Source organism: Nycticebus coucang, chromosome 3 (genome assembly GCF_027406575.1).
Source record: "Nycticebus coucang isolate mNycCou1 chromosome 3, mNycCou1.pri, whole genome shotgun sequence".
Classification (NCBI taxonomy): domain Eukaryota; kingdom Metazoa; phylum Chordata; class Mammalia; order Primates; family Lorisidae; genus Nycticebus; species Nycticebus coucang.
In genome coordinates this window covers 128,005,869-128,029,589 of record NC_069782.1, presented here as the reverse complement: position 1 = coordinate 128,029,589, position 23,721 = coordinate 128,005,869, and the positions used below count along the sequence as shown (strand labels likewise).

Here is a 23,721-nt window from a genome sequence, read left to right as displayed (position 1 = left end):
GAGAATATGTTCCAGGTCCCTCCATGTAAACATAAAAGAGGCAAAATCTCCATCTTTTTTTAAGGCTGCATAGTATTCATGGTATATTTATACCACAATTTATTAATCCATTCATGGGTCGATGGGTACTTGGGCTTCTTCCATGACTTGGCTATTATGAATTGAGCTGCGATGAATAATTTGGTGCAAATATCTTTTTTGCAAAGTGACTTTTGGTCTTTTGGATATACTCCTAGTAGAGGAATTGCAGGATCCAATGGTAGGTCTATTTTTAGATCCCTAAGTGTTCTCCAAACTTCTTTCCAAAAGGAACATATTAGCTTGCATTCCCACCAGCAGTGGAGAAGTGTTCCCTTTTCTCCACATCCACACCAACATCTGTAGTTTTGGGATTTCGTTATGTGGGCTACTCTTACTGGAGTTAGATGATATCTCAAAGTGAATTTCATGTTATTAAAAGACTCTGGCTCCAAGTCAAGAATGAATCAAAAGGCAAAGACATTATTTAGGAAGCTAACACAAACGCCCCAGAGAGAGATTATAGAGACTGGATTATAGTATTGACAGTGGATAAAAAGTAGATGAGTGAGAGAGATTAGGTTGAGAGGTAGATTAAATATGAGAGGGGAAGAGAGAAGTTGAGAATTACTACCCTATTTCTCTCTTTATCAACTGAGAAAAGAACAATCTCCCTTATCAAAGAGATAATAATGAAGCAGGAGCATATTGAGGGGAGGACAAAATAGATCAACTTTGGACATACTACCTTTGAGAAACCTATGAATATCTATTGGAGATGTCAAGGTGGTGAATACAAAAGTCTAGTGCTCAGGGAAATGTTAGCAAGATATTGGAGAATTCAGCATGTAAGTGGTAGTAGAAGTCAAGGATGTAGATGCTGTCCTGCCATGTTATCTAAGTATACATTGCCCCCCTTTCTTCTCTGTATGCTCAGTAGTTATTTTAAGATGTTTTGCACACATCTGTGTTCTGTAAAAGATTCTCCTAGTGTTTGATTTCCTTTATTATTTCTGCATCTTCCTAGCTTCTGGTGTAAGCTTCTATACATACATATTACATATACCATATACATTTTTAACAGAGAAACCAGAAAACATTATTCTTGTTCTAACTGGTGACTGGTGAGGATTCACTTTTTCTCTCCAACAGGTATATCATTCCACATTTGAGGCAATGGATTTCATAGGAATTACAGGAATTTTGAAAGGCTTTTTTTCCCCCTACCATGTGTATTTTGGAAAAAATAAATATACATTCTCTTATTGGAGCAGGCATCCAGGAATGTGGAGCTCTAAGAAATCCCTGAAGTAATGAGCTCTGCAGTGTAAAGACCCATGTGAACACTTTCTAGGCACAAGTTAATTGAGCTTGTCCCTAAATTGGCAGTGGTTTTGTGGAGCATCTGTGGTGTTAGTGGGCTTCAAGAAAATAGCTGACAGTTTTGGGTTAATACTGGTGAACAACTGTAGCTGTGTGTGTATGTGTGTGCACACAGGCATGTGATTGAAATGCATTTCTACAGAATTCTGCTCCAACATGGAACATGAGTTTTACATTACAGTTGTTTGCCTTTCTGCACATGACTTTGCCTTCAGAATTTCTCTCGCTGAAGCTGCAGTGCTGGTCTACTCTGATGTTTCTTTAGTGCAGCTGGAGGCATGTCTTTTGGCAAGGTTCTGTGTTTATTATAATCTCTGTGATGTGCAAAAGTAAATTTCTTCTTTAACTTTCTCTTTAAATACTTAGAATTATCAATGTGGTTTTAATTAGGGATTTCAAATTGAAACATTTCCTTTTTCTTAGGACAGTTTTCAGTTAGAATATTTTAGGATTTTGAGAAATTCCAGATCCCCAACCCACAAAGCATTAAAAAAAATCATCAGTCACTCCCTTAAGCTGCCATGGTGTGGCTAAGATTGTAGGGCATGGATTTGAGTCATAGTCACAAAAAAGTATTCTTCAGCTCTTTTTTGTCCCCTTTAAATATCTATAATCTACTTGAAGGTTGGAAAATATTTTCTGAATCATGTTTTGGGTGTTTTTCCTTCATATAAACTCATACCTGTTAGAGGTAACTCTTATCCCAGGCCTAACTTTTCAGGTAAAATACTGGCTTTTTCTCTCTTCTGCTTACGACCTTGTCATTTAGCATCTATCTGTTAATTTTAGGAGTTTCCTATGTGTAACTCAGATGCCCTGTTTCCACCAGGTGCAAAATGAGTATTCATAATTAGATGATTCCTTATGCTTTGCTTCCTTTTGATTATCAAATATATGTAAATTAATTGCCTTTTTCCTTGGAAATGACTTTACACAGCTATTTTAACCTGCCTCAAGAGGTTGACTGGATGTAAGAGGGAATCTTTTTACATTATGCATCCTTTTGTATCACTGGATGTTTAGTCTGTATTTAAATATTACTTTTTATAAAACAACAGAGCAAGCTCAATATGAACATAAGCCCATATCTTGTGAATTGTGAGAGATTTTCTTTTTCTTACGGTTTGTCTTTCCAGATATTCCTAAAAGTGCCTTCTCAGTCCTAAGTGGTCAGTCCTCTTTACTGTTAACTTGAAGTCAGTATGCCAACAAAGGATTGCACCCTGTTGTTGTTGCTGCTTTCTCTAATGTTCTATAATGTTCTATAATGTTTCTCTGTTCATGGAAGCTCTTAGGACCCACTATTTCCTGCCCAGAAACATAGCTTTATTTGCTTCCATATTTGGGCGTCCACCCACATCTCTTCATAGTCTTTGGACTCAGCACAGGCTGCAAGCAGCTGCTCAGGAAGAACACAGAAAGAATGATGAACTCTTAGACTTGCCAGGGTTTAAGAGGTCTATTCTTGCTGGAAGCTGTCAGTTCTGTTTTTATTGGTAGGGATTCCACAACTTCCCTTGGTAGATTATATAGTCTTGTCAAGTCATTCCCTCCTATGCTGGCCATGTAGCATTTCTGTCAACGACATAGATAACAGTAGAGAATGCCTATGTGAAAGGAAGTTGGGAAGAATGTGCTAATTGATAAAATCAGGATCTGAAACTATCCAAACAGGCTACAACTAAATTAAATGTAGCAAGATGGGCCTAAATATACATATAGCCAAGTGATCTGCTAGTTGATGGGAAATGTTTGAGTATTAGTATCTATGAAAGGAAACTAGGGTTTTAGGTGACATTGATGGGACTAACAAAAACATTAAGCTTAGGATGTGTTAAAATAAGAATATAGAATGAGGAGGGGAGACAAGATGGCGGACTGAAGCCAGCTTTCAACAAAGGCTCCCGTCCAGAAGGAGAGTTAAGGGACAGGAATTTAGTAAGTATCCTGGTGGACTTGAGCCTCACCAAGAGAGAAGGCTGAAGAACGCACATCAACACCGCTGAGGCAAGCTGTGATCACAAGGACGCAAACAAAAGGTACAAAATCCACCACCAAGCGGACGGGAGTCCCCCTCCCCCATGAGACCGGCTCTAGAGCCCCACAATTGAACAAGCGGGCAGAAATTAAAGGCCCTCCCACTCCACTCCACGGGAGAGACCTTTTAAAAACTGGACCTACCTCCCCTACTGGGGTGCCGTGGCGTTCTCCTGCCGGACATAGGGCTGAATAAAACTTTGGGAATCCTTTGCTGGCAACCCTGAATCCCCGGCGCTCCCCTCCCGCCCACTGAGGTCTGGAGGCCTGTCCCCCAGGACTTCGGATCCTTGGGTGATTTCTCAAGGGGAGTGGACAGTCCCCGAGTTGCGACTGGTCAGCATTGACTCTGAGGCGCGCAAGTGAGGAGAGGGCACCGGGCTGAGGGGGAGTCACGCCTCGCGGCACTTCCCTGCGGTGCAGTGCAGCAACCCTCCCCGGGCATACGGGGCCCAAGACTGAATCAGACTCTGGCCTCCCCGCTGAGAGCTGAGAGCCCCTACTCTCACTCGGGGTCTGAGGGCCTATCCCCCAGGAGTTCGGCTCCCTGGGTGATTTCTCGAGGGGAGTGCACAGTGCCTGAGCTGCGTCAGGTCAGCGCTGACTCTGGGACACGTGAGTAAGGAGAGGGCACTCTGCTGAGGGGAAATCAAGCCTTGGCGGCACTTCCCTGCGGTGCAGTGCAGGAGCCCTCCCCGGACCGTAGTATTGCGTGAAACTGAAAGAAACTCTAGCTTCCCCCCCCCACTCCCAATCGGGGTCTGGGGGCCCATCCCCCAAGAGTTCTGATTCTTGGGGGATCTCTTAAGGGGTGTGGACCCAGCACAAACTGCGGCCGCTCAGTGCTGACTCTGGGGCACGGGACAGAGGAGAAAAGGGTCGCCTGAGTGCCCACACCAGAGCAGCAGTTCCCTGGAGGTAGATCAACAGCCGTTTTTTCTTTAACGGCAGAACACTCACTTCTGGATATTCTGAGGCCACACCCCCTGTCTCCCTGGGCAACCAGAGGAGGCCACCGGCGACACGGCTCACAAACCCAGAAGCCTCCAGGGCGGGGCCGACCCAGAGAGGTGTTCAGACGCAATTCTCCAGCAGCAAAGACGTTTGAACTCAAAACAGCCCGTCTCCTGTAGGCGACGACAGGAACAGAGACAGAACCTCACAAAGTTGTCTGTTCTGTTCTGTTCTGTTAGCAGCATGCATCAGGGACGGGGCTAAGCCTGAGTGAACACCTCCTTCCCATCACCTGCATCAAACACTCAAAGATGTCAGGCCCCATCTCCTCCTGCTAGATAGCGGCAGTCTGCGGGGGCCTGGCAGACTTCCTTGCGATTCAGGCAGGTGCAAACCCCTGGAGTGTCTGTTCACTGCAGGCAACTGGGTTAGCCATCTGCAGAGATACCAGTGACTGGGTCCGACGGAGGGGCAAAGTGGGGAAGGAGACGTCAACCTTCCCAGACTGCTCTGTTTGCTGGGTGGCTCCTCCTGACTCCACGCTGCACTGGGGTGAGCTGTGTCAGAGGAGTCACCAGGCCCCTGTGATCCAGTTCCCAGAGACCTCTTGAACCCTTCCACCCGAGACAAGTGCCGATTGAGACAGTTGATTCGGACCTTTTGAACTGGGCTAATAGACTGAGGCCTCTTCAGGCGGTGCCCTGGGTGTGCGATTGTAGGAAGGTTTGATTCTCCTTTTCCAACTGGGGCTAGAGGTGGGCAGGCGGGGTGACTTAATTGCTGATTTTTCCACACAGCTGAGACTTCAAGCCAGAGTAGAAGTTGCAATAGGATCGAACAGAAACCAACTGAAAGCAAGACAGAACCACTTTGCTCCACCACACCAGACAGGGCCCCAGTTTCTCAGGCCACAACACTGTACGGGCCCTCGATAAAACCCCAGGGGAAAAACCAAAGGGAGTAAACCATGGGGCGGAATCAGCGGAAAAACTCTGGTAACATGAATAACCAGAATAGATCAACCCCCCCAAGAAAAGATACGGCAGATGTGATTGAAGATCCCATTCATAAACAACTGGCTGAGATGTCAGAAGTCGAATTCAGAATTTGGTTTGCAGACAAGATTAATAAAATGGAATTAGGAATTCGAGGAGAAATTCAAAAATTGTCTCAAGAATTTAACGAATTTAAAGACAAAACCACCAAAGACTTAGACACACTGAAACAAGAACTTACAGCCCTCAAAGATGTGAAAAATACAGTAGAATCCCTCAGTAACAGAATGGAGCAAGCAGAAGAAAGGATTTCTGACATTGAAGATAAAGTCTTCGAACGCTCCCAATCTCTCAAAGAGGAAGAGAAATGGAGAGCAAAAACGGATCACTCACTCAGAGAGCTCTCAGATAATTCGAAAAAAAACAACATAAGGGTTATAGGAATTTCGGAGAATGATGAAGTGGCTGCCAAGGACACAGAGGCCCTTCTACATGAAATTATGAAAGAAAATTTTCCAGACATGCCTAGAGAATCTGAAATTCAGATAGCAGACAGCTTCAGAACCCCAGCACGATTCAACCCCAATAAGCCATCTCCCAGACATATCATAATTAGCTTCACTAAAGTTAACATGAAAGAGAAGATTCTCAAAGCAGCCCGGCGAAAGAAAACTATAACGTACAAAGGTAAGAATATCAGAATAACTGCAGATCTCTCTGCTGAAACTTTTCAAGCAAGAAGAGGCTGGTCATCAACTTTTAATCTCCTAAAGCAAAAAAACTTTCAACCCAGGATCTTGTATCCAGCTAAACTGAGTTTCATCTATGATGGAGAAATTAAATACTTCAATGACATTCATATGTTGAAAAATTTGCCATAAGTAAACCAGCTCTTCAGGATGTTCTCAGACCTATCCTCCACAATGACCAACCCAATCCTATACCACAAAAGTAAACTCACTCAGAAACTTCGGATCAAACTCCAACTTCCACACTGGCGAAAGGATTAAAAATGTCCACTGGACCTTTGAAAAACTCGATACCCAAAATTCCACCAGACTTATCAATACTCTCCATCAATGTGAATGGCTTAAACTGTCCTCTAAAGAGGCATAGGTTAGCTGACTGGATACAAAAACTCAAGCCAGATATTTGTTGCATACAAGAGTCACATCTCAACTTAAAAGACAAATACAGACTCAGGGTGAAAGGATGGTCATCCATATTTCAGGCAAATGGTAATCAGAAAAAAGCAGGTGTTGCAATTTTATTTGCAGATACAGTAGGCTTTAAACCATCAAAAGTAAGGAAGGACAAGAATGGTCACTTCATATTTGTTAAGGGTAATACTCAATATGACGAGATCTCAATTATTAATATCTATGCACCCAACCAGAATGCACCTCAATTTATAAGAGAAACTCTAACAGACATGAGTAACTTGATTTCCTCCAGCTCCATAATCGTTGGAGATTTCAACACTCCCTTGGCAGTGTTGGATCGATCCTCCAGAAAGAAGCTGAGCAAAGAAATCTTAGATTTAAACCTAACCATCCAATATTTAGATTTAGTAGACATCTACAGAACATTTCATCCCAACAAAACTGAATACACATACTTCTCATCAGCCCACGGAACTTACTCCAAAATTGATCACATTTTAGGTCACAAGTCTAACCTCAGTAAATTTAAAGGAATAGAAATTATTCCATGCATCTTCTCGGACCATCATGGAATAAAACTTGAATTGAGTAACAACAGGAATCTGCATACCCATACAAAAACATGGAAGTTAAATAAACTTATGCTGAATGATAGCTGGGTCAGAGATGAGATTAAGAAAGACATCGCCAATTTTTTGGAACAAAATGACAATGAAGACACAAGCTATCAGAACCTCTGGGACACTGCAAAGGCAGTTCTAAGAGGGAAATTTATAGCACTGCAAGCCTTCCTCAAGAGAACGGAAAGAGAGGAAGTTAACAACTTAATGGGACATCTCACGCAACTGGAAAAGGAAGAACATTCCAACCCCAAACCCAGTAGAAGAAAAGAAATAACCAAAATTAGAGCAGAATTAAATGAAATTGAAAACAAAAGAATAATACAACAGATCAAGAAATCAAAAAGCTGGTTTTTTGAAAAGGTCAATAAAATAGATAAACCTCTGGCCAACCTAATCAGGAAAAAAAGAGTAAAATCTCTAATATCATCAATCAGAAACAACAAAGACGAAATAACCACAGACTCATCAGAAATCCAAAAAATCCTTAATGAATATTACAAGAAACTTTATTCTCAGAAATATGAAAATCTGAAGGAAATAGACCGATACTTGGAAGCACGCCACCTTCCAAGACTTAACCAGAATCAAGTGGAAATGTTGAACAGACCCATATCAAGTTCAGAAATAGCATCAACTATACAAAACCTCCCTAAAAAGAAAAGCCCGGGACCAGATGGTTTCACGTCAGAATTCTACCAAACCTTTAAAGAGGAATTAGTACCTATATTACTCAACCTGTTCCAAAATGTAGAAAAAGAAGGAAGACTACCCAACACGTTCTATGAAGCAAATATCACCCTGATCCCCAAACCAGGAAAAGACCCAACAAGAAAAGAAAATTATAGACCAATATCACTAATGAATATAGATGCAAAAATATTCAACAAGATCCTAGCAAACAGAATCCAACAACACATCAAACAAATTACACATCATGACCAAGTTGGTTTTATCCCAGGGTCTCAAGGCTGGTTCAATATACGTAAATCTATAAATGTAATTCAGCACATAAACAAATTAAAAAACAAAGACCATATGATTCTCTCAATTGATGCAGAAAAAGCTTTTGATAATATCCAGCATCCCTTCATGATCAGAACACTCAAGAAAATTGGTCTAGAAGGGACTTTTCTTAAACTGATAGAGGCTATCTACAGCAAACCCACAGCCAATATCATATTGAATGGAGTTAAATTGGAATCATTTCCACTCAGATCAGGAACCAGACAAGGCTGCCCATTGTCTCCATTGCTTTTCAACATTGTAATGGAAGTTTTAGCCACGGCAATTAGGGAAGAAAAGGCGATCAAGGGTATCCATATAGGGTCAGAAGAGATCAAACTCTCGCTCTTCGCAGATGATATGATTGTGTATCTGGAAAACACTAGGGACTCTACTACAAAACTCCTAGAAGTGATCAAGGAATGCAGCAGCGTCTCAGGTTACAAAATCAACATTCATAAATCGGTAGCCTTTATATACACCAACAACAGTCAAATTGAAAAAGCAGTTAAGGACTCTATCCCATTCACAGTAGCGCCAAAGAAGATGAAATATTTGGGAATTTACCTAACAAAAGACGTGAAAGATCTCTATAAAGAGAACTATGAAACTCTAAGAAAAGAAATAGCTGAAAATGTTAACAAATGGAAAAACATACCATGCTCATGGCTAGGAAGAATCAACATTATCAAAATGTCCATACTACCCAAAGCAATATATAATTTCAACGCACTCCCTATTAAAGCTCCACTGTCATATTTTAAAGATCTTGAAAAAACATTACTTCGTTTTATATGGAATCAGAAAAAACCTCGAATAGCCAAGACATTACTCAGAAATAAAAACAAAACAGGAGGAATCACACTACCAGACCTCAGACTTTACTACAAATCGATAGTGATCAAAACAGCATGGTATTGGCACAAAAACAGAGAAGTAGATATCTGGAATAGAATAGAGAACCAAGAGATGAATCCAGCTACTTACCGCTATTTGATTTTTGACAAGCCAATTAAAAACATTCAGTGGGGAAAAGATTCCCTATTTAACAAATGGTGCTGGGTGAACTGGCTGGCAACCTGCAGAAGACTGAAATTGGACCCACACCTTTCACCATTAACTAAGATAGACTCTCATTGGATTAAAGATTTAAACTTAAGACATGAAACTATAAAAATACTAGAGGAGAATGCAGGGAAAACCCTTGAAGAAATTGGTCTGGGTGAGTATTTCATGAGGAGAACCCCCCGGGCAATTGAAGCAGCTTCAAAAATACACTACTGGGACTTGATCAAACTAAAAAGCTTCTGCACAGCTAAGAACACAGTAAGCAGAGCAAGCAGACAGCCCTCAGAATGGGAGAAGATATTTGCAGGGTATAACTCTGACAAAGGTTTAATAACCAGAATCCACAGAGAACTCAAACGCATCAGCAAGAAAAAAACAAGGGATCCCATCGCAGGCTGGGCAAGGGATTTGAAGAGAAACTTCTCTGAAGAAGACAGGCGCACGGCCTTCAGACATATGAAAAAATGCTCATCATCTTTAATCATCAGAGAAATGCAAATCAAAACTACTTTGAGATATCATCTAACTCCAATGAGACTAGCCTATATCACAAAATCTCAAGACCAGAGATGTTGGCGTGGATGCGGAGAAAAGGGAACACTTCTGCACTGCTGGTGGGAATGCAAATTAATACATTCCTTTTGGAAAGATATATGGAGAACACTCAGAGATCTAAAAATAGATCTGCCATTCAATCCTGTAATTCCTCTGCTGGGCATATACCCAGAAGACCAAAAGTCACAACATAACAAAGATATTTGTACCAGAATGTTTATTGCAGCCCAATTCATAATAGCTAAGTCATGGAAAAAGCCCAAGTGCCCATCGATCCACGAATGGATTAATAAATTGTGGTATATGTATACCATGGAATACTATGCAGCCTTAAAGAAAGATGGAGACTTTACCTCTTTCATGTTTACATGGATGGAGCTGGAACATATTCTTCTTAGTAAAGTATCCCAAGAATGGAAGAAAAAATACCCAATGTACACAGCCCTACTATGAAACTAATTTGGGACTCTCACATGAAAGCTATAACCCAGCTATAACTTAACAATAGGGGGAAGTGGGAAAGGGGGGAGGTGGGTAGAGGGAGGGGAATCGGAGGGATCACACCTGTGGTGCATATTACAGGGGTATTTGCCAAACTTGGTAAATGTAGAATGTAAATGTTTTGGCACAGTAACTGAGATAACGCCGGAAAGGATATGTTAACCACTGTGATAAAAATGTGTCAAATGGTTTATGAAGTGAGTGTATGATGCCCCATAATCATATCATTGTATACAGTTATGATTTAATAAAAAAATTAAAAAAAAAAAAGAATATAGAATGAGGAGTGTGATAATTCCATCCTATCATTAAATACATGAACTATTGCTTTCTTTACTATTTTTAAGGGATATAGTAACAAAGTTCATTCATAGAAAAACAGTCAAAATGAAGAAGAACTTGAATCATTGTAATGATCTTTAATTTTGATAGCTAGCATTTGTTTACCTTTTCTATGTTCCAGACATTCTTTTGAGTGCTTGTGTTAGTTTTTGCTGCATAACAGTGATAGATCATTGTTGAGTAAATATTCACTCCTCCCTTCCTCTGCATCCATTGGAAGAGTATACTTTTCCACCCCATTGTTGTTGAATGTGGCTATGTGACTTGCTTAGGACTTAGAAAACTTGCAGAGTTTACTTTCCTTCTCTTGACTTTGGACTTGAACACAAGACTTTATTTGACTAATGGTAAACTGGTAGATGTGATAGGCAAAAAAATCAAGCTTTTTTTTCTTTGTTTTCAGTGTAGTTTACCCCCTTTCATTCCTGCCTTTCACTGTGAGATGAACATGCATTGGGTAACTGCTAGTCTGAGGAAGAAGGGGCATATTTGTACTAGGCACAGACCCAGATTCGGATGTGTAGCTTTTGGAATAAATTCCAGTAAGACTAGTGTAGAGCAGTTAATCCTCAGACAACCTGTAGAGAAGGGAGCTAAAAATAAATGCTTATCATTGTACACTACTGATTTTTTTAGGTAGTTTTTTATACAGCATTATTGTGACAATAATTGATCAATATAGAACAGACAATCTCAAAGTCTCAATAGAATATAATAAAAAACTTATCTTTTTCAAAAGGCTAGAGTCATTTGTGGCTTTGCTAGATTTGGCTGTGATAGGCTAGGTTTGGCTTTAGACTGCAGATTGGATTCAAATCAGCTTTGTGTATTTTATTATTTTCCTTGTGCTAGTGACTTTCTAGAACATATGAGGTCTGACACTCAAGTTCATGAACTCATCCTAGAAAAATTGCTACATGTTATACCCTCAAGGAATCCCAAACAATAAAAGAAAAAAAAGACAGAAACATAGGAAATGGGTAAGAGGTAAAAATGGAGGCAATTAGCCCAATGAGAAAGGCTTTCCAAACCCAGGGAACTTCCCACAGGATAAAGTCAGCCGTGGGATAGCACAGCAGAGAGCTGGAAAGAGTCACTGAATCCATTAATCCTGGCCCTTCTCCTACCTCTGATTTCCTGAATTCCCACTGATAAATTTCTTTATGTGGAAAAAAATTGCTACATACCTCACTGCTGAATATCATGATGGTTGCCTTCAAAATACTCCCCTTGGAAAGCTATATACCAATGCCAGCCCCAAATCCACCCTTTAAAGCAATTTTGGAACTTCTTTTGGAATGGCCACAAAGGCTGTCATTGTATTTTCCTTGGTGGCCTGAATGTCATCAAAATGTCTTCCTTTTAATATTTCCTTTATCTTCAGGTAAAGAAAAAGTCCTCAGGGGGGCCAGATCAGGTGAATAGAGAGGGTGTTTCAATACAGTTATTACTGGCTAAAAACTCCCTTATAGTCAGTGGCATATGGTACATTGTTGTGATGTAAGAGCCATGAGTTTTTAGCCAAGATTTTCAGTTAAATTTTCCTGTTTCTCTGTTAATGTATACTTGGTCAGCTATGCTTTTAACAGTGAGCCGATGATTTTGATGCACAATTCAATGAATTTTGGCAATGTTTTTTTATCAGTTCTGCTCATTACTGGCTGCCCTTACTGCTCTTCATGAGTGACACTTCCTTGACCCTCAGAAAAAATTTTAATCCATTAGTGCAATGCCATTGTCTTCAGGGAATTATCCTCATAAATATGGACTAACAGGTCCCTGTTTAACTTCTGCTCTTGCCAAGTTTAACAATAAATTTTAAATTTTTCTTCATTTCTCTAATTCACACTCTGACATTTTCCTGATGGCACACAAAAAATGTTACAACAATAATGGACATCACCTACTAAGACACCACCATGCCTTGACACTAACACGGTTGTGAGATGCTGATATACCAAGTTGTTTGTACAGTGCTGCCAAAGTAAGCAGTGGCATGTTCATGAACTTAATTGTCAGACCTCATATTCTTATAGAATATCATAGGAATATAAGAGAGCAAGCAAACCATGCAAGTATGTTTGAAGTTTCTGATTACATTATTTCTGCTAACATTCCATTGGCTAGAGCAAGTCATTTGGCTAAATTCAATATCATCAAGAGCATCAAAGGAAGCATGCTGTATCCACAGTAGCAAACCCTGCATAGATGGTAAAGAGTACGGATGTATAATTTTAAACATGGAGGTATAAAAAGTTTGGAACATGATTGTCCATTCTAGCCTAGTGCTCTACACGTATTATTTATTTGGTTCTTTACAACAGTACTATAAATCGATACCATTTCCCTTTTATAGATGAGAAACTGAAATACGGAGAGAATAATAAGTATGGAAATATCATAGTAAGTTGTGGCTATAGGATTTGAACCCTCAGAGTATGATGTCAAAAGCTGATTTCTCACTCTGTTTCACCTTCTGTCAAACATGTCCTATGAACAAGGTCTAAAAATGTCAGAGGTGTTTTGCTTGAAGAGTAGGAGCCATGTGTTAATCAACCTCCCAAAGGGCTATAATATAAAAGAGAGAAATAAAATTTGTTTTATGTGTTATAAAAATGTAGTTCCCTTGACAGGGGCAGTGGGTAGAGAGATCGAAGGCATCTAAATTTTGGCACAATTAAAAAATCCTTTTAATACTCAAAACTTCTGCAAAATGGCATGTATCCAAGAAAATATCTAGATGACCAGTAGGCGTGGGTGATATAGAGAAGATTCTAATATCATGTGGAGATTCAGGTTAGCTTGAGAGAGGATTAAAACTTAAAAAAGAAATCCTTTCAATGAAGAAATTCTATAATTTTATGAAAAAGTAAATTGTTCTACAAATAGGTATTCACTCTCACTTAGTAGAAGTTTTTGTTACAATATCAATAAAGCAGAATCTTCCAATGTTCAAAGGGTTAGAAATTTTTTAGAACTAGCTAATAATTAAGAATTTTATGTCATACTATGAGTCAGCTGTGCCCATTTTATAATATTCCAGATAAATGGAACAGATAACTACACATGGATTATTTATGACAGTGTGGTATAAAGACAATTCCTTCATTTGGAACCACCAACTTACCTTTTTGTCCCACTTCAAGAGTTCAGTTTCTTATAATGAGTAGTGTTAGACTGTATATTTACTAACAATTTCAGTTATTTACTAACAATTTCAGTTTATCTCTGACAGTCTGTAATTTGATGTATTAAATACAAATAATTCAAGGATTTATTTACTTATTTTTATAACAAAAGTAACTTTTATAATAAAAGTAACAAAATTCACAATGTTGCTCTTTAAAAAAAAACGACAAAACACTGTGGCCATGTAGGAGAATAATGGTCATGTGAAACAAAGTATAGTCATACTTGTTTTGTTGCATTTCTTATTTTCTTCAAAGATACTGTACTTTTTACAAATGGAAAATTTGTGGCAAGAGTATATCAAGTAAGTTTTTTGGCCCCATTTTCAGAGCATGTGCTGCTCACTTTGTGTCTCTGTGTCACATTTTAGTAATTCTCACACCATCTCAAAATTTTAGATTATTTTTATATCTGTTATGGTTATCTATGATTAGTGGTCTTTGATGTTACTATTGTAACTGTTTTGGAGTGCAGCAAACTGCACTTAAGGGTAATGCTTTATGTGTTCTAACTGCTCCACCCAATAGCCATACACCCATCTCTCTCCCTTTCTACTGCCTCCCTGTTCCCAGAGACGTAACAATATTAAAATTAAGCTGACTAATAAACCTATAATGGCCTGTAAGCATTCAAGTAAAGGGAAGAGTCACAGGTCTCCCACTTTAAATAAAAAACTCAAGATGTCCTTTTGGAGGGTTTACATTACTACAATAACTTGTAGGTTGAAATTTCATACAAAATCACCTTTAGTCCTGCACTGTTAATAGCAACATACAACCTAAAGATCATTAGCATAGATAGAACTAACTCTTCCATTCTAAAACAGTCCATATAAGACAGTACTTGCAGTAGTAGACTATAGATAGTGGACTAGAAACATCAGTCATCAGATCATCCCCACAAAAAAGAAAAAGTTTAGTTGAAAAAGCATAGCCTAGGTGAAATACTAAGGGAGAGGTACCAGAACACACCATTTGTGAGAGATCTCACAATAATAAGAAGGAGGTACAGAATAAGAAGGAGCAAGATTTTGGCAGAGTGAGCACTGAGGGATTCAGAGCTCTACAGAAAGGGTAGGTGGGAGCGTTTACGTTTTCTCCTCTCGCAACCTGTGGCAGTCTTCCAGCTTCCAATCAGTCGATCTGTCAGAGAGCCCTTCTACCCTGACACATCCTGGTGTTATTTCCATTGGGTGAACTGAGAGCCTCTTGGGAGACTGCCAGGTTATGGATTCACACGGTTTTGCTCCCCCCATCACAGACCTGAGCTGAGATGGCTAGTGCCATATTTATTGCCTACACACGTTCCAGGAGCTTCTGTCAAGCCAGAGAAGTCACGACCCCTCAGTCTCCCTCAGAACATTCCCCAATATCTGCTTGGTCTGTGACAGCTACAAAGAGACAGGGAGATTCAAGAGAACAGAAGTGTTCTTGAAGTTCTGATCCGTAAAGTGGGCTGCCCCAAGGGGACTGGGAAATGTCACAAACATTTTTTAGAACAGAAGAAGGAGGAACATGCACTCTCCTGCACCACAGAGCTGCTGGCTCATGATCCAGAGTTGCCTGCACCCCTCCTACTGGAGGCATGAGTACTGAGAAAAGTCTGTAGGGTGGGAGAGTGTCCCCAACACTGACCAGAAACAGCACCAGAGCCCAGGAAGGCATGTAAAGATGGAAACTGCTCCTCCTCCAGCCACTCAATGATGTAGACATAGCTGCCTTTGCTTCCAAGCATGAACTTGTGACACAGGTGAGCTATGGGACAGAGAGTTCTAGGTTCATAGGAGCTACACTTTCAACAGTATTCTGCTCACCATACGTGGGTTCTGCACAGAGAGTGTAGCTTATTTCTTCCCCTTCACAGACAGGCAGTGTTTTTGCAGCTATTCTGACCTTGGAATCCTGGTCCTTAAATCTCTATATCACTGGATCCACAGCCAATACTCCCTAGCACCCACCTGGACAACAGAGGCCTTGGGGGACCAGTAGGTCCCAGGGGAACTGTGGGTATCTTAGAGCTTGGGCATTCAGGGTGGATGCTTCCATCTGAGAGGAGAATGTAGCTTGCCAGAGGGCCCCTTGGACCAGAGCACCAGTCCCCACTATTCAAGACCCTCTTCTCTTCCTCCCCATCTCTACCAAGTGTTACTGAGGCAGTCATAACATGAGATCTGTTTCTGCTCAGGATAAGCAAGGATTGCAGAGGAGAGACTAAGCCAGGGCACTCAGTTGCTGGGTCTCTGACAGAGGGCTTATCACACCCAGGTTTCCATGGAGCTTAGAGTTCATTAATTTCTCTCTAAAAAGCCATAGCAAGCATTTTTGTGTGGCCCAAGGACAAACGTTACTGCCTTCCTTGAGGGAGGATAGGGCTAGCATTCCTCTCCCCCTGCTGTCTCTCTTACAGGAGGAGCCTACTATCCCCTGAGGCAAGTCCCTGGCACTCCCACAACTCCCTCACTGGAGAATTTCAGCCACAGCCCATAGCCAGTCTGGTAGCAAGCACATGGTGGGTTGACATACCTCTACCACCTCTGCTGTAGCTGGGCCAGGGTGGGAGCTGAGAATCTGGGTGCTTTTGTGCCCCTAAAGGAAAGGAACTGCTGTCACTTCTGAGACAGGGAGGTGTGAGTGGCTTGTATGTTTCATAGTTGCCTGCCTCTGCTAATTTCATCCAGACGGGCCCACTCCTCCTGTCATACTCACACTGAATCTGTGTTTCTCCTCCTTGAGCATTATGCCAGGAGATCACTTGCCATTTCCCATCAGAGTCAGCCTGAACTCAGGGAGGCTTGGAGGCAAGTTTGTCAGCCTAGTATGTGTCTGATCCACTCAGGATTCAAGCATACCACACAGGGGATAGGGAAGATGAGATTAACTAACATAGTCCACTAGTGCTGGCACCTGAACACTCTCCCAGGGGTCTGAGGTCCAATCAGCAAAAAAGGCCAACAACACTACAGTGGGTAACTCCCTGCATGAACTGAAAGTTAGTGTAATTCTCCCTTTCTATACTAAATAGCAAAGTTCCTGGCTGAGGAGAACAGATGAACAACAAAGCTATTTGTTTTAAGCTGTGGGAAGAGGTGACAGCAGAGAAGGAACCAGCATAAAAACTTTGGCAATATGAGAAAGCAAAGTGACCCCCCAGCAAAGGATCATAATAGCTTTAGAGAAAGAGACTCCAAACAAAAGGAAATTTTTTAAATGTCAAATATGGGATTCAAATTATTGATCACAAAGGAGCTCAATGGGATGCATTAGAAAGTTGAAAACCAGCACACAAAAAACAAACAAAAAAAGATTCAGGACATGAATGAAAAAATTACTAAATAGATTGCTATTTTTTTTTTTTAAATATGGAACACTTCACGAATTTGCGTGTCATCCTTGCGCAGGGGCCATGCTAATCTTCTCTGTATTGTTCCAATTTTAGTATAAGTGCTGCCTAAGCGAGCACATAGATTGCTGTTTTTTTCTAACTTTCAAACTTTGAAAAAAAGTATATGAGAAATATGAGATCATGTGAACTGTCCAAATATCCCTGAGGGAGAATAAGAAAAAGCAACAAGCATGAAGAACCTATTTGAGAGAATAAAGGAGGAAAATTTACCTGATCTTTCTAGAGAGTTTCATGTCCAGATACAAGAAGGTCATCAAAACCTGGAAGAAAACAAGGCCAAAGTCAACATAAGTGAGGAAATTCTATAAGCTTTAAGATGAAAGTATCAACTAACTTAAAAAGAAATACACAACACACTAAACAGATTAAGTGTCAGCCAAGAATTTGGTGTCTTGCAAAACTATGTTTCATGAATGAAAGAGAAATAAAATCTTTCCTGGGCAAACACTAAGGAAATTTGTCACCAGTAGACCTGCCTTACAAGAAATGCTCTGAAGTTCTCTAAACACTGAAAAGAATCGTTAATATTCACCATTGTAAAAACATTTGAAAGGAAACGGTAACACCTCTTTTAAAACAGGAACACAAAGAAGAATACAAAGCACCTGGGTAACAATCAACATGATGACAAGAATAGTACCTTACCCACCAATATTAACATTGAATATAAATGTGCTCATTTAAAATACATAGTTTGAAAAAATGGGTAAGAAAGCACAACCCAAATATCTCCTATTTCCACAAAACCCTTTCAACTCATAAAAAGCCTTGTAGAAAAAACATAAGAAGGTGGGAAAAAAAAATCCATGCAAATGGAAATAAAAGTAAGGACGGGTAGCTATTCTTATATTAGATAAAACAGACTTTAAGTCAATGAAAGTAAAAATAGAGAAGGTCATTGTATAATGATAAGAGATCAATTCAACAAGAAGACAAAATAATTTTAAATATATGTACATCTAACATTTGAGCTCCCAGACTTATAAAACAAATACTACTAAACCTAAAAAATGAAATAACAGCAAGATAATTATAGTGTGGGACTTCAACAGAGCTCATGGAGGAAGAAAACCAAAAAGAAATACTGGATTTAAAGTGGACTCTAAAACAAATGGATCTAATAGACATTTTCAGAATGTTCTACCCAACAACTGCAGAATGTACATTTTTTTCATCAGCATATGAAAACTTTTCCAGGATGGACAATATATTGGACCACAAAACAAGTCCCAGCAAATTTAGAAAATGAAAATATTATATGCATTTACCTTCTTAATGGAAAAAAGTCTGGGAGGAGTTCTCCAAACTATACAAATATCTGGAAACTAAAAAACTTGCTGTTGAATAATCTTTAGATCAACAATGAAATCAAGATGGAAATTAAAAAAATAACTGACAATGGTGGCATAAGTTACCAAATTTCTGGTAACTTGATAACAAAAGCATGCTGAGAGTGAAGTTCATAACACTAAATTACTTAACCAAAAAGACAGAAGGATCATAAATTAACATCTCAATATCACATCTCAAAGAGCTAGAAAAAAAAAAAAAAAGCCAAACCCAAAGCTAGCAGAAGATAAGAAATAACAAACATAAAAGCAGAACCAAATAAAATTGAATTTAAAAAATAAGACAAAGGATCAATGAAAAGAAAAGTTGAATCTTGGAAAAGATAAACAAAAGCAATAGGTCACTAATTAACCAAGAAAATAAAAGAGATGATTCACATAAGCTTAATCAAAAATGAAAAAGTAGACATTACAACTGATACCACAGAAATAGTAAAGATCATCAGAGACTACTGTGACTACCTCTATGCTCATAATAGAGGAAATGGATAAATTTTTGAAAAAACAATCTCTAAAATTTGTATAAGGAAGAAATAGAAATCATGAATGGGCCACTAATTATTTGCAATATTGAATCAGTAGCAAAACATCACCCAACAAATAATAGCCCAGAAGTAGATGGATTCAGAGCTGAATTCAACCAGACCTACAAAGAGCTGTTAACTATTCTACTGAAACAATTCTCTAACAATAAGAGGCTGAGAATCTTCTCTAACATTTCATGAAGCCAGTATGTATCACTCTGATACTAAAGCAAGGAAAGGGCACTACAAAGAGAGAAGTCTACAGCCCATTTCCTAGGAAAGGAATATATACCTAAGACCTCAAAATGAAGTATAACAGCAATAAGCATAAATAAATGGGAGTTAACTAAACTAAAAAATTTCTTCATAGCAAATGAAAAAATCAATGGAGTAAATAGACAAAAAGAAAACACTGGCAAACTATACATCTGACAAATGACTAATTCAGAATCTACAAGGAACTCAAATCAGCAGGAAAAAAAAAACCAATAACCCCATTAAAAAGTGTGGGAAAGAATTAAAAAGATATTTTTTAAAAGAAGTGAAATGAATCACCATCAAACATGAGAAAAAATGCTCAACATTACTAATCATCAGGGAGATGCAAATTAAAACCACAATGAGATATCACATTACTCCCATTGGAATGGTCATTATGAAAAAGTGAAAAAAATCATAGACCATTGGCATGGATGTTGTGAAAAAGGAATCTTTATAAATTCTTTGTGGGAATGTAAATTAGTACAACCTTTGTAGAAAATGTATGTTGATTACTCAAAATCTGAAAGCAGACATACTGTTTGATCCAACAATCCCATTAGTGGGTATCTACCCAAAGGAAAAGAACTCTCTCTCTCTCTCTTTTTACATATATTATATATATATATATGCACTCATATGTTTATTGGGGTACAATTCACAATCGCAAAGATACGGAATCAACCTAAGTGTTCATAAACTGATGAGTGAATAAAGAAAATTTGGTATGTACATGAAGCATGAAATTCTACTCAGGAAAAAAAAGAATGAAACAATGTCGTTTTTAGCAACTTGGATGGAACTGAGAGTCATTATCCTATGTGAAACATCTCAGGAATATAAAAACAAATACCAGTGTACTCACTTGTAAGTGGGAGGTAACCAGGGGATGTACATAGTCATACAGAATGGTATAATATACTTTGGAGACTCAGAAGGTGGGATATTCTAAAATCCTTGACTTCACACAATAAAATTCATCCCATCCATGTAACAAAAACCACTTGTACCTCCTACATCTATTGAAATTAAAAAAATATATAGCAGGGCAGCGCCTATGGCTCAAAGGAGTAGGGCACTGGCCCCATATGCCGGAGGTGGCGGGTTCAAACCCAGCACTGGCCAAAAACTGAAAAAAAAATAAATAAATTATATATATATATATATATATATATATATATATAATCACTTGCAACTGTATCAGGCTTAAATCCAGAGTTTGTACCACCAACATTGCAGGTTATATACATAGAACTTTTCTTTATCCCTGGAAATAGATAATGGATATACTGTATTTTCATTTTAAAAGTTTAATAAATAAAGGTCTAATAACCAGAATCCACAGAGAACTCAAACTCATTATTAAGAAAAAAACAAGTGATCCCATTTCATTGTGAGCAAGAGACATGAACAGAAGCTTCTCTGAAGAAGACAGGCACATGGTCTACAGACACATGAAAAAATGCTCATCACCTTTAATCATCAGAGAAATGCAAACCAAAAATACTCTGAGATACCATCTAACTCCAAGTACATTTGTGTATGTCCCATGCCACTTAACCATTACAACATATCTGCTCGAATAAACTGATAGATCTACTCCAGTGTACTTGGAACAATAAATTATGAGGGAATTTCCTATCAGAAACATATTTTAGCATATTATCTTACTGAAAATTTTCATTACAACTTGAAGGGCTAAGTAGAATCTTTAAATGATAACTATCTGTATTGTAAGTTCTTTGCTTTTGATCCAACAATCAAACAATCCAACATTTACTGCCACAGTAAAATGAAGTTTGCCGCAAAATTGAGTGCAAAAGAGGAATGAGTATATGAAAAGAGAATGAGTATATGACTATGTATATTACCTAGAAGATGTACACTGTCACAGGTATGGCTTAGAGATATTGAGTATTTGGTTCCAGACTACTGCAATAAAGTGAGAATCACAATATAGTAAGTCAATACCTGTTAAAGTTATGTTTATGCTATACTATATAGTCTGTTACGTGTGAAATAGCATTGCATATGAAACAATATAATTGCCCTAATTTAAAAATATTTTATTGCTAAAAAATGCAAACAACCATCTGAGCCTTCAGCAAGTTGTAATTTTTTTGCTGGTGGAAGTTCTTGCCTCAGTGTTGATGGCTGCTGACTGATCAGGGTAATGATTACTAAAGGTTGGGGTGGCTGTGACAATTTCTTAAAATAAGACAACAATAAAGATTGCCCCATCAATTGACTCTTTCTTCCATGAAAGATTTCTCTGTGGTATGTGATGCTGTTTGATAACATTTTCCTCACAGTAGGCCTTCTTTTAAAATTAGAATCAATCCTCTCAAACCCTGAAACTGCTTTCCTAAGTTTATGCAATATTCCAAATCCTTTGTGGTCATTTCAGTCACCCTCACAACATCTTCACTAGAAGTTGAAACCATCTCAAGAAACTACTTTCTTTGCTCATCTATAAGAATCAACTCCCATTCATTACAGTTTATCATGAGATTGCTGCAGTTCAGTCACATTTTTTAGGGTCCACTTCTAATTCTAGTCCTCTTGCTATTTCTACACATCTTCAGTTACTTCCTCCACTGAAGTCCTGAACTCCTCAAAGTCATCCATAAGGGTTGGAATCAACTTCTTCCAAACATCTGCTTGCTGTTTTGACCTTCTACCATGGATAAAATGGCATCTAGAATGGTAATACCTTCCAGGAGGTTTATAATTTACTTTGTCCACATCGATCAAAAGAATCACTACCTATAGCAACTATCACCTTATAAAATGTATTTCTTAAGTAATAGGACTTGAAAGTCTCAATCACTCCTTGATCCGCTGGATGAAGAATGGGTCTTGTTCAGGTCCCAGTAGTGTATTTTTGATACTGCTTCAATTGCCTGGGGAGTCCTCCTCGTGAAGTATTCACCCAGGCTGATTCCTTCAAGAGTTTTCCCTGCACTTTCTTCAAGTATTTTTATAGTTTCATGTCTTACATTTAAATCTTTTATCCAGTGAGAGTCTATCTTAGTTAATGGTGAAAGGTGTGGGTCCAGTTTCAGTCTTTTACAGATCGCCAGCCAGTTCACCCAGCACCATTTGTTAAATAGGGAATCGTTTCCCCACTGAATGTTTTTAATTGGCTTGTCAAAGATCAAATAACGGTAAGTGGCTGGATTCATCTCTTGGTTCTCTATTCTGTTCCAGACATCTACTTCTCTGTTTTTGTGCCAAGACCATGCTGTTTTGATCACTATCGATTTATAAAGTCTCAGGTCTGGTAGCATAATCGATCACTATCGATTTGTAAAGGATTCATCTCTTGGATTCATCTCTTGGTTCTCTATTCTGTTCCAGACATCTACTTCTCTGTTTTTGTGCCAATACCATGCTATTTTGATCACTATCGATTTATAAAGTCTCAGGTCTGGTAGCATAATCGATCACTATCAATTTGTAAAGTCTCAGGTCTGGTAGCATAATTCCTCCTGCTTTGTTTTTATTGCTGAATAATGTTTTGGCTATTTGAGGTTTCTGCACAGCCAAGAACATAGTAAGTAAAGCAAGCAGACAGTCCTCAGAATGGGAGAAAATATTTGCAGGTTATAACCAGAATGCACAGAGAACTCAAATGTATTAGCAAGAAAAGAACAAGTGATCTCATCTCAGGGTGAGCAAAGGACTTGAAGAGAAATTTCTCTAAAGAAGACAGATGCATGATCTACAAACACATGAAAAAGCTCATCATCCTTAATCATCAGAGAAATGCAAATCGAAACTACTTTGAGATATCACCTAACCCCAGTAAGAGTAGCCCACATAACAAAATCCCAAAACCAAAGATGTTGGCGTGGAAGTGGAGAAAAGGGCACACTTCTACACTGCTGGTGGGAATGCACACTAATACATTCTAGAATGCACATCCTTCTTTTGGAAGGATGTTTGGAGAATACTTAGAGATCTAAAAATAGACCTGCCATTCGATCCTATAATTTGTCTACTAGGTATATACCCAGAAGACCAAAAATCACAATATAACAAAGACATCTGTACCAGAACGTTTATTGCAGCCCAATTCATAATCGCTAAGTCATGGAAGAAGCCCAAGTGCCCATCAACCCATGAATGGACTAGCAAATGGTGGTACATGTATACCATGGAATATTATGCAGCCTTAAAGAAAGATGGAGACTTTGCCTCTTTCATGTTTATATGGATGGAGCTGGAACATATTCTTCTTAGCAAAGTATCTCAGGAATGGAAGAAAAAGTATCCAATGTACTCAGGTCTACTATGAAGCTAAATTATAGCTTTCACATGAAGTCTATAACCCAACTATAGCACAAGAATATGGG

The 23,721-nt window shown here is 38.9% G+C and overlaps 1 protein-coding gene and 1 non-coding gene across 2 annotated transcripts in view; one reads left to right on the top strand and one right to left on the bottom strand.

The window, feature by feature from the left end:
• The window catches only part of HPSE2 (heparanase 2 (inactive)), an 841,015-nt gene that overhangs the window by 398,620 nt on the left and 418,674 nt on the right, over positions 1-23,721 (top strand). The window lies entirely within an intron of this gene.
• LOC128582690 (U6 spliceosomal RNA) lies at positions 17,183-17,289 on the bottom strand. Its single transcript, XR_008379137.1, has one exon. It is a non-coding gene; the product is annotated as a U6 spliceosomal RNA (small nuclear RNA).